The sequence below is a fragment of the Humulus lupulus genome, chromosome 6 (genome assembly GCF_963169125.1).
Source record: "Humulus lupulus chromosome 6, drHumLupu1.1, whole genome shotgun sequence".
NCBI lineage: Eukaryota > Viridiplantae > Streptophyta > Magnoliopsida > Rosales > Cannabaceae > Humulus > Humulus lupulus.
The window spans coordinates 180,795,721-180,808,019 of NC_084798.1; the positions used below are offsets into that span (position 1 = coordinate 180,795,721).

Sequence of the window (12,299 nt, forward strand, 5' to 3'; positions counted from 1 at the left end):
CTTGATTATTACTCCACGAAAAATTTGGATGGTTTTTATATTCTGGAGTATAATTGTTAGGTATGGGTTGTTATTCAGTTGCCTTGGGAAATTGCCAATGGCTTGAACCTATTCAAGTGGGATATCATCTACCGAATAAGAACTCGTCGCTAGACATTGCTGAAAATGATGAGGGCCTCCACCTGTCTCACAACTGATAGGAGCAGGTTGTAGTTGCATCGTTTGAGCTGAACTGTTGTTTTGTTGTTGTATTTGTTTTGTTAGCGACGCAATTTGAGCAGTGAGCATAGAAATAGGAACAACTTCTAGAACTCCTGCCACCTTGTTATTTTCTCACTCAGATGGCCAATTATAATTATTCATGGCCATCTCCTCTAAAATCTCATAAGCTTCGTTAGTGCTTTTGCTCATAAATGCTCCACCTGCTTCTGCATCTATGATAGTCCTTGTATTTCCCCTCAGTCCATTATAGAAAGTGTGCACCAACATCCATTTCACTATACCATGATGTGGACAATTTCGCAGCAGCTCTTTAAACCTCTCCCAAGTGTCATATAACGATTCCCCCTCAAATTGACAAAAAATATTTATTTTACCTCTAATTTGTGCTGATTTAGCAGGAGGAAAGTACTTAGCGAGAAATTTTTGAGCAAGATCTTCCCATGTCAAAATGGAATTGGCTTGTAGCGAAATCAACCAACTTTTAGCCCTATCTTTCAATGAAAACAGAAAAAGCCGCAAACAGATTGCATCATTACTTACTTTGTTCATTTTGAAAGTATGACATAACTCCAAAAAGTAGGTAATATGGAGGTTCAGATCCTCATTAGGTAGCCCCCAAAACTGAACGCAATTCTGAACCATTTAGATAATCGAAGGCTTGATCTCAAAATTGTTCGCCTCCACAGTAGGTGGGCGAATACTAGAATGTACCCCTGTAACAGTATGGAGTACATAGTCCATTAGGGGTAAGTCTACCTCAGCTGCAACGGTCCCTGCATTACCCTGATTCAGATTGTTATTAGCGACATTATTGACGTTCTGGGCCATCTTTTCAAGTCTTTTCTGTTTTCTTTCTCAATCTCAAGATCAACAGGTACTAGTATTTTCGAACCCTTATGTCGCATAAAAATAGGTCACCTGAAATTGAGAAATTTAAAAGCAACTCGATTTAGAAACCATTAAATGAAAACCAAAGTAGATTGAAAAACAATTATATTTGTTATTGATTATTAGTCCCCGACAACGGCGCCAAAAACTTGATCTGTAAATTCTGAACGCAAGTATATGTAGTCATTTCAAGTAATAAAGTCTGTAAGAACAGAGATCGTCCCACAGAGACCATTAACCAATTACCAATAATTTTTTTCACTTTCTATTTAGTGATTAAAAAATTAAGATGAATTTTTTAAAAATATGAACTAAATTTAGATAACTATAAATGGAATAATAAATCAACGAATTAACAATCAATAATAAAAAGCCTTGGAATTAATTTCATAAACTTTTCATTCTATTAATTTTTACTAATCAATTCTAAATCTCTTCTTCCTATACTAATTGTAGGTTAACATAATTGATTCCTATTCTTTTTCAAGATATAAGATCTCAGTCTATATGCAGGTTTTCTACATTTCTGTGATAAACTTAAACATATAGAAGACATTAAGCGTGGAAACCTAATTACTACACAAGCCATACATGTACTTTCGTCCAATATGCAACCTATGTCTATATAATGATAGCATATTCAATTCTCATCTTTCGAATTTCGAATCAAAACCATTAAATCAAGTGAATAGTGATCAAGTCTTTACTAGCATTAAGCAAACATCATATAAATTAGAATAGAGAAGAAGTATCTATAGAACTTCATAGTAAAATTAAATTGAAATTCAAGTGACTACATTAATCCCTATATAATGGATTTAGTTCATAGATAACATGGTGACAATAAAATTCAAATAATTTTCATAGAAAATAACCTAAAGAATTCAGATGAAGAAGAAATCTAGAAATTCATAAACTAGAAAAAAAAATCTAATTACAACAGTCTTTTCTAGATCAATTCGCAGAATAATGTCCCTTAAATAGTTTTCCAATGCTTCCAAGTGAAAAGACCATTTTTTCCTACTAAAAGTGGCTAAAAATCACAAAACCGCGTCAGTAGCGCTAGGTTTTGGGTGCAGTAGTGCTATTGATAGTGCCAAATTGCCTAAAAAATTGTTTTTCTAGCGCTGTTGCGCTCGGGCACTAATCTTCAGGTCCTTTAATCGTTGTAGCACTGGGGTGCTATTTACATAAACAACAGACTTAAATTCGCCTCTCTAGTGCTGTAGCGCTATTGACAGAATCAGTACTCGGACCTATTGCTCCAGAAAGACTCGATTTTCTACAAAATAACTCCATTTTCTTCCACTTTCACTTCATTCCACTATTTTCACCATCTTAGCATCAAAAACCCAAAACATGAACAAACGAGCATAATTTTGCAATAAAATAGCCCTAAACTAATGAAAACCTTCCTAAATACTAGACCATAAATGAGCCTTAAACTCGTTTATCATTATCATATGTCAAATATTCAGATATAAGGCATTTAGCATGCTTAATCAATAATCAGAAGCATAATTATAATCATGCACAAATGCAGAGACTCAAGCACTGATCAATCTCACATTCAACATTCATGCCATACCCTAATCCCATGTATCTTATGCATCACATGCATCACATACTCGGTGCAGTTTTCTTACCTTTGGTCCAAGCACAGGTTACCAATGAACAACTCTCGAGCACGATCCTATTTCCAATCCCCTAGCGAGAGCCTAGTCACAACCATAAATAGTGTTTCAATGAGTTCAAGTTCCAAAACCTGATCCCAGGACCAATCTCGCACTCTCGGGACCTCCAATTTGACCAAACAAGGTGGTAGAATCATCCCCCGAGCCCTTGGGTTAAAATCCCAATAAGTACCAAAAAGTCACATTCTGAAGACTGTGCTGCGCTACAGTGATACATCGCTACAAACAGACCCAACTCTCCCAAATCAGAGCTGTAGCGCTACCACCCTAGCGCTACAGCGCCCAACCCAGAAATTCTAGGTTTCAGCTTCGTGTTCTTCGAGCTTCAAAGCTCCAAATCTGACCCCAACCTATCCAAATATCAAAATTAAAGTTCCCAAACATCCTAATCTTCCGAAACCAATAGAACCCAAGTTTCAATTCATCCAAAAACTCATAAAAACACAAAATCCAATCCAAACTTAAATTTAAAAATTAAGAACTTAAAACTTGGATTACTTCCGATTATGTCATTTCCCAGCTAAATCCTTTGGCTAATAAGCTTTTAATCTTCCCTAGAATCACTATGCCTTAATCCTCGCTTGAAGCCGAATCCTAGAACTCAAGCTTCCTTTGAAAATGCGATTGGGTGACGAAAAGGGAACAAGAGGAAGAGAGAACGTTCTTTTATAATTCTAACAGGTTACTTCAACCTCAAGTAGCCTCAAGGAAATCCTAATGCTCAGGGTCCCAAAAACGCTCTTGGGGGTAAAGTAGTCAAAATTCCCATAATTTCCCTCTCATCTCACTAACTCCCAATTTATCATCAAATATTTATTCCCATTACCCAATAATTCGGTAATGTACTAAATACCCAAAAATCCCACTGACTCACTCCGAGTCAAGTATAAATCCCGTTGTGACTTTCCCACTAGCTTACCTCCTAGGATCATCTCATGCTGAATAACCCTAGCATAACCAAATAATAATGAAGCACCACACACATGCCACATATATGCTAAATTTACCCGAAATGGCCAAAATATGAAAATCACCCAATTAATCAGAAATGGGTTCACATGCATATTTAATACATCTAAACATGCATATCAAGTCATATTATGATATAACTCACATAATCATATAATGATACACATAAATATCACATAATTCCAAGATTTTCCATCTTGGTCCCCTAATTAAGGCCCTAAGCCTTATTAGGAAATTTGGTTCATTACATGATGACCCCTTTGAATTTGTTGGAAATGTGCATGGGCCCTGTATACCTATGGTATCTATACTTAGAGCTAGAGACCTATTGCAGGGGTGATGCATGGGACTCTTAGCTAGTGTGGTGGATACCACTCTGGTCGTGCCAGTGGGACCAAGATCTGTCAGGGTTACCTCCACTCATGGAGATAGAGTTTGTGATTGAACTGGTGCTAGGGATAGAGACAGTGTCTAGGGCACCTTATAAGATGGCTCCGACAGAGCTGAAGGAACTAAAGGTTCTATTATAGGTGTTACTAGACTTGGGTTTTATCAAGCCTAGTTTCTCGCCATGGGGTGCGTCAATTCACTTCGTGAAGAAGAAGGATGGTTCTCTGAGGATGTATATCTTATAGAGAATTGAACAAGTTGACTATCCAGAACATGTATCCTCTGCCAAGGATTGGTGATCTATTTGATCAGTTACAGGGTACGGTGATTTCTCCAAGATAGATCTTCGATCTGGTTATCACCAGCTAAGGTTCGGGGAGGAGGATATACCGAAGACAACTTTTCACACCAGGTACGGGCATTATGAGTTTTTGGTGATGTCATTTGGACTTACTAATGCCCCAGCAACATTTTATGGATCTAATGAACAGGGTGTTCAAAGATTATTTGGATTGGTTTGTGATCGTCTTTATCAATGATATACTGATACACTATCAGTCAGAGACAGACCATGAGCAGCATCTCATATTAGTGCTATGAGGTTGAGAAAACACAGGTTGTATGCGAAATTCAAGAAGTGTGAGTTTTGGTTGCCAAATGTGACTTTCTTATGTCACATAATCAATGAGAATGGAATATGGTGGATCAAGTGAAGATTTAGGCTGTCAGAGATTGGCTAAGGATGAAGAATGTTTCAGAGATCATAAGTTTCTTGGGATTGGTAGGTTATCACAGACGCTTTGTGGAGGGGTTTTCCAAGATTACGTCACCACTGACAGAGTTGACATGCAAGAATCACAGGTTCATATGGTCAGACATGTGTGAGGATAGTTTCCAGAGACTGAAGAAGAATTTGATCACCGCTCCAGTTCTAAGTCTTCCTACAGATCAGGATAAGTTTGTGGTTTATTGTGACACCTCAAGGCAGGGCATAAGTTGTGTCCTTATGCAGACACGGAAGGTGATTGCCTATACATCACATTAGCTGAAGGAGTATGAGCAAAGGTACCCCACACATGATTTGGAACTTGTGGCAGTGGCTTTTGCACTGAAGGTGTGGTGGCACTACTTCTATGGTGAGAAGTGTGAGATTTACCCAAATCACAAGAGTTTGAAATACTTCTTCACCCAAAAGGATTTGAACATGAGGCAGAGACGTTGGTTAGAGCTAGTGAAGGATTATGATTGTCAGATCCTCTATCACCTTGGAAAGCCAACGTGGTGTAGATTCCTTAAGCCAGAAGAGTATGGGACAGTTGTATACTACTAGACATATATCCAGAGAGTTGGCTGAGGATATGACTAGAGCAGGAATTGAGCTAGTGGTGGGCCAGCTGGCCAATATCACCCTACTACTCTTTTAGAGAGGATTGGGGAGGAGTAATTGAGCTACCCACAGCTGGGAAAAATCAGGGGGATGTCCTAGCTGGAGTAACTAAGAACTATACAGTGTCAGATAAGGGCTTATTGATATATAAGGATCAAAAGGGAGATTTTGGATGAATCGCATACTACCCCTTATTCTCCACATCCAAGCACCATGAAAATCTACCAGGATCTGAAAGTTTTATATTGGTGGCCTGGGATGAAGAGGGATGTGACTGAGTACGTGGCGAAGTGCCTGATCTGTCAGCAGGTCCAGGCATAACATTAGAGGTGAGCAGGGCTGTTGCAGCCTCTGGATATCCCAGAGTGGAAATGGGAGGACATCATGATGTATTTCATGGTAGGATTGCCTAGGACAGTGGGCCAGCAAGATTTAGAATGGGTCATCGTTTATAGGTATACCAAATAAGCTCACTTTCTACTAGTCAAGAAAAACTACACGGTTGACCAGTATGCAGATCTCTATGTGAGAAATAAATTATGCCTTCATGGACTCTAAGGTCTATCGTGTCTGATAGGGACCCTATCTTTACTTCATAGTTTTGAGAAAGTTTACAGAAGGCGATAGGTACGCAACTGAAGTTCAATACAACTTATCATCCTCAGACTGATGGTCAATCTAAGAGGACTATACAGATACTGTAGGACATGCTGAGAGCATGTGTATTGGACTTTGAAGGGTCCTGGAGTAATATTTGCCTCAAATAGAGTTTTCCTTTAATAATAACTATCAGTCGACTATTGGAGTGGCACCTTATGAGATGTTGTATGGTAGGAAGTGTAGATCACCCATTCACTGGGAAGAGATGGGTGAGAGGAAATATTTGGGTCTTAAGGCAGTTTAGAGGACCACTGAGGCTATTGAAAAGATTCAAGCTCGGATGCTCGCATCTCAGAGTAGACATATGGGTTATTCAGACCCAAAGTGGAGGAATATGGAGTTCCAAGTGAGAGACTATGTTACTTAGGGTTTCCCCACTGAGAGGGGTGAAGAGATTTGAGAAGAAAGGCAAGCTAAGCATTAGGTTTGTTGGACCATTTGAGATCCTGGAGAGGATTGGTCAGGTGGCCTATAGGTTGGCCTTACCCTCTGCACTATCTAGTGTGCACAATGTATTTTATATTTCCATGCTGAGGAAGTATGTATCAGATGGGACTCATGTATTGAGTTACGAGGATTTGGAACTGGAGACAGATTTGTCCTTTGAGGAGCAGCCAGTTCATATTTTAGACAGGAAGGATAAGGTGTTGAGGAACAGGACTATACCTTTAGTTAAGGTATTATAGAGGAACATCAAGGTCGAGGAAGTGACCTCGGAGTTGGAGGCAGATATGCAGAATCAGTATCTCGAGCTATTCAGGACAAGGTCCTGAGGTACAAGACTATACCTTTAGTCAAGATATTATTGCAACTGCTTGGTATTCCAGAACAGAAGTGGGAAGACATAGCCATGGACTTCGTGACAGGATTAGCACGAAAAAATAAGCAACACGACTCAGCATGGGTTGTGGTAGATAGACTCACCAAGTCAGCTCACTTGCTGCCTGTCAAGACTACGTACACTACAGACCAGTACATATACATTTATGTTCTAGAAATTGTACGACTGCATGGAATCCCTAAGACCATAGTATCTGATAGAGGATCAATGTTTACATCGAGATTTTGGGGAAGCTTGCATCAAGCCATGGGAACCAAGCTAAGTCTTAGTACGACATTTCATCCTCAGACCGATGGTCAGTCCAAGCGTACCATACAAATTTTAGAAGATATGTTGCACGCTTGTGTAGACTTTAGAGGATCGTGGAGTAAGTATTTTCCACTAAAGTTCTCCTACAATAATAGCTACCAAGCAACAATCGGTATGGCGCCCTACCAGCTACTTTATTGAAGGAAGTGTCGATCGCTGTTACATTGGGACGAGGTAGTAGAAAGAAAATTTCTTGGATCCGAAGTTCTTAGAGAGGCTCAAAACGCAGTGGAACTGATTAGAAAGCGTATGCTCGATGCTCAGAGTCAACAAGAGTTATGCGGATGCCAAGCGACGAGATGCTGTGTAGATATGTGTCAAACCCATCCCACATTCTCAAGTACAATATGTTAGAACTTCTGAAAGACCTAAGTTATGAGGAAAAACTGGTGAGCATCCTAGAGAAGGGGGTGAAGGAATTACGGTCTAAGAGTATTCTAATAGTCAAGGTCTTATGGAGTAATAGTACAGAACGGGAGGCAACGTGGGAGATGGAGGGAGACATCTGAGCACAGTATCTGGAATATTTTGGTAAGTAAATTTTGGCGACAAAATTATTTTAAGTAGGGGAGAATTGTAGCGTCTCAGAATTTTTCTTAGCTAGAAGGTAGTAGCTAGTGTTGTAGAATGTTAGTTTTCGCGATTATTAGTTCAAGCCAGGATGTAGTTGGAAACTCATAGAGATAGTTATGTGTTTTATAAGATTAGCCTATAGTTTATAAATATTAATTTTAACATAATGTTTGATTAATATAGCTGGTACTATAAAAGATATTTATTATCACCTAAGAATTAGATAGAACAATTAAGAACATGACACTTGTCACATGTATATTTATGAAGGATTTAAGGATTTTAGATGAATAAACTAATCAAGGATAAACCTAGAAAGTCTAAAACCTCCCCTCAACAGTTAGGATCACGTTTTACTCAGTCAAAGTTGTTTAAACAAATTCAAGTGTGCTGAAAGTGTGCAAAAACGTATTTGTTATATCAGCGTATGCCGATATATCGCAGCTATAGGGGCAAATATATCGCCTATTATTGATTCGGAAAATCCGTCGACTTCACACGAACAAAACCACGAAGGCTTGGGAATACGGAGGAGGCAATATATCGCCTATAGGGGTGATATATCAGCTCCCCTTGCATGTTTTGAAAGTCCGTGGAATCTGAGCTAGAAACAACTCTTAACAACTTGGACTTGCTGTTGATCGTTTTTGACCTAGTTCTGGGCATCTGTTGAGAAGAAAGTTCAAATTTTATTCAATTATTTATTCATTTGAAAAGGAGTTAGTTTCACTTCTTGAACTCGCTAAATAGGACCTTTCACTCAGCCATTTGCTTCATTATTCAAGCATTCTTCAGAGCCTCCAAGCTGCTAAGTTCATTTTAGAGAGAAACATTAGGGTTTTGGGGTTAAAAGTTTTCTAATTTAAGCTTTTCTAAACACTTGGGAAGTAAGATAGAGTGATATTTTGGTATTGAGGTGTAGATCAAAGTTCTAATATATCCAAGGTATTCTTTATCCTAAGGTTTAGTTCATTATAATTCCTCTTATTCTTTTCATTTTCTTCAAAATCCTAACTTGTCATAATGAATTTTGGTTAGGTATTTGATTCCTTTGAAACTTAAGGTTTTCGGTAAGTTCTTGTCTTGATGGTTTATATATTCTCTACATCTTATTTTTCTTCAGGAAACTTATGGATCTTACTGTTTGGTTTTAGGAGTTTCCAATCCCGCTTTTGTCTCCAATATCCCGGTTTTTGGTAAGGAAAATAGGTTCGATTTTATGTGTTATGATTATGTTTATATGCTATGTGTATGTCTGCATGTATATGTTTTATGTTGTAATTGCTTGGGAAATATGGTTGCTTAGATAGAAAATATGAAAATCCCAAGATTTTTATCATTATCGTAGATTATAGTTATGTTTAAACCTACCTCTAAATAGTAGCAAGAGGACCTAGATGGTTTATCATATACTATATTTGTGTCTAAACCTACCTCTAAATAGTAGCAAGAGAACCTAGATGGTTTCTATCACATACGACGGTAATGGGTTAATGGCTACTAATATTGTAGTCCTATGTTTTATGATTTACGTTCTTATGTCATACGTTTTATGATTTATGGTTTACGTCTTACGTCTTATGATTTATGATATGTTTTAGTAGTTTTTCCTTACTGGGCATTAAGCTCATTCTTTTTTAATTAGATGGTGTAGGAAAATGAGCATGGAAGGCGGGACAGATTCATGGCGGCTTTGGCATATGTATTGGGTGAGAATTGAATGAATGGACTAATGGGAAAGATTGAGGATGACGTTTTGTTTCAAGTCTTTTTAATTATGCATTCATGTTTTTTCGCATTTAGTATTTGAAAAATTAATTAAAGGTTTTGTTTTCTTTATAATTTTATGTAATAGCAATGAGATCCTGTATTTTGGATTTTTATAATAAAGTTATATTATTTTATGCATGTATTCTAAATAGTAGTTATGTTTCAGTAGTTTTTAATGGTCTAAGGTCTTTAAGTTAGTCGGGTCGTCACAGTCGGTATCAGAGCCCACGGTTCATATGCATGAAGTTATCCTTAATACACACGCAAAAACTATGAATCTAATTGTCGATGTAAGTGTTTATGTTATGAATATTATATTTATGTTAATAGATAACGATTTAGTCATTATGTTTTCAGTCAAAATGAATGGAGCTTTGACCTATCAAGGTATCCAAGTCATTAAGGCATTGAAAATGGTTAGAGAGCCAAGGGATACAATAGGAGTGCTAGAAAGAATCACTCAAAGATTGATCATATTTCACAAGGAGATAGCTCACCTTCAAATCGCTAGGCAAATTACAATGAGAGCCATGGAAGAATATCTCCTAGTAATTGGGAAAATTGGGATCCCATGTGTGTATTAAACTTTTAAATGAAAGTCAACGATTTCCTTTTTCCAAAAATTTTAACCCTAACCCTTGACATTAACCTTAGTTACACGTTTATAACCAAACGACTTGATTAGCAAGTCTGACACTATTTAAAGTACACAATGTGACAGTCCTGGATTAGGAGGACATTACTCCCACTATGTACAATCTATACACGTACACATGTGAGCATACATAAGACTACTATTACTCAAAGCATAAGGAATCTTTTCCATCTTTTTTTTTTTATTTCAATTTCATTCTTGGGGCACTAGTTAAGACTGAACTTGTGTTCTTTGGAAACGAGAGTATCTCCTTGTGCACAATATTTCATACTGAATCTAGTCAGTATAACTTCTCGACATTTCTCTTTTTACATAGCCTAAGTACACCCCGAGAGCGATCTCGGTTATCTTAATTCCTAATACAAAAAAGACATGACGAAGATCTTTTATTCAAAATTATTTGTCAAAATCTATTGGTTTTGTGAAAAAAGCCTATATAGTTACTATTCAATTGTATGTCATTTACATAAAGCACTAGGAAGATAATTTTACTTTCATTGAACCTGTGATATGCATAGTCATAACGACATTGAATTTAGAACCATACGAAACAATAATATTATGAAACTTGTAATATCATTGGCAGGAAGCTTGTTTGAGATTGTGGATAAACCTTTTGAATTTTCAAACCATAAATTGTTGATCACCTATTACAAAGTTTTATTGTTGTTTCATATTTATGGTTTCCTCAAGGTGACATCAAGAAAAATTGTTTTTACATCCAATTAATTAAGCCTCCAATATTCAATGTTTCCTAAGGTGTTTCAAGGATATTTTGATGCAAGTTGAATATCGAGAGTGGGAAATAATTTATCTACCACCGATTAGGTGTTTGTGTTCGATAGAAGAGCATTTTCTTGGAGTTTAAAGAAATAAATATGTATTTCACACTCAACCATGGAGGTCGAGTTTATAGCTCTAGCAGCAACCGACATATAGACCGAGTGGCTTAGGGATCTCATGTTGGATATCCCTATTTTTGTTGATGAGGTATCGAAAATCTCGATATATTGTGATAGTCAAGCCACACTTGCTAGAGCCTATAATGTCATATATAATGGGAAGCCTAGACATATTAGTCTAAGACATGTATGTGTGATATAATTGATTCAAGATGGAATCATTTCTATCTCATATGTGAGAACTAGTGAGAACTTAGTGGATCTATTCACTAAACCTCTTACGAAAGATTCAGTAAGTTTACATCTGAAGGGATGGGATTTGAAATCCTAGGATAGGAAATGCACCAATTATGGCAACCTTCATTTCTGTCTCATATGTGAGAACTAGTGAGAACTTAGTGGATCCGTTCACTAAACCTCTTATGAAAGATTCAGTAAGTTTACATCTGGAGGGATGGGATTTGAAATCCTAGGAAAGGAAATGCACCAATTATGGAAACCTAATTCAAAGCATGTCAACATCAAGTGTAAAGTTCAATGGGTAAGAACAAGTCATTGATAAGTGAATAATTTTCTGCATTAAACAATTGCCAGTATTAAGTTAGTGATGGTTTCTACTGATAAAGGGTTAAACATTAGGCTTTTAATGACGTTTAATTGAGTGCAACAAGCATCTCAAAAAGTAGCAAAGGTGTTGTTATAACTTCACCTATGTGAACTTAGAAGTGGTGCTGCTTCTCATGGGAGTTGGAGTTACTCCCCAGAAAGTTTATGAATGGATGAGCACATGGCCATTAACGGTGCTAAGCGTTAAATGTGGAAAAATGGAAATGAAGTGGAGGTGTTACCAATTTTATCACTTGAAATAATTGGCTCAATACTTTCATGCAACCAAGGATTTGGATAAATATTTATAATACTTTCACTAAGGTAAAGTTCAAATCAAAAGATACTTTACTTTATGCACCAATATTGTTTTGAGTTAAAGATTGAGGATTATATTTAATCAAGTGGTGGAATGTTGAGGTTGGTTGAATAT

The 12,299-nt window shown here is 37.1% G+C and overlaps 1 non-coding gene across 1 annotated transcript; it reads left to right on the forward strand.

The window, feature by feature from the left end:
- The first annotated feature begins 499 nt into the window (after positions 1-499).
- Positions 500-605, forward strand: LOC133787780 (small nucleolar RNA R71). Its single transcript, XR_009872781.1, has one exon. It is a non-coding gene; the product is annotated as a small nucleolar RNA R71 (small nucleolar RNA).
- The last annotated feature ends 11,694 nt before the right edge of the window (positions 606-12,299 follow it).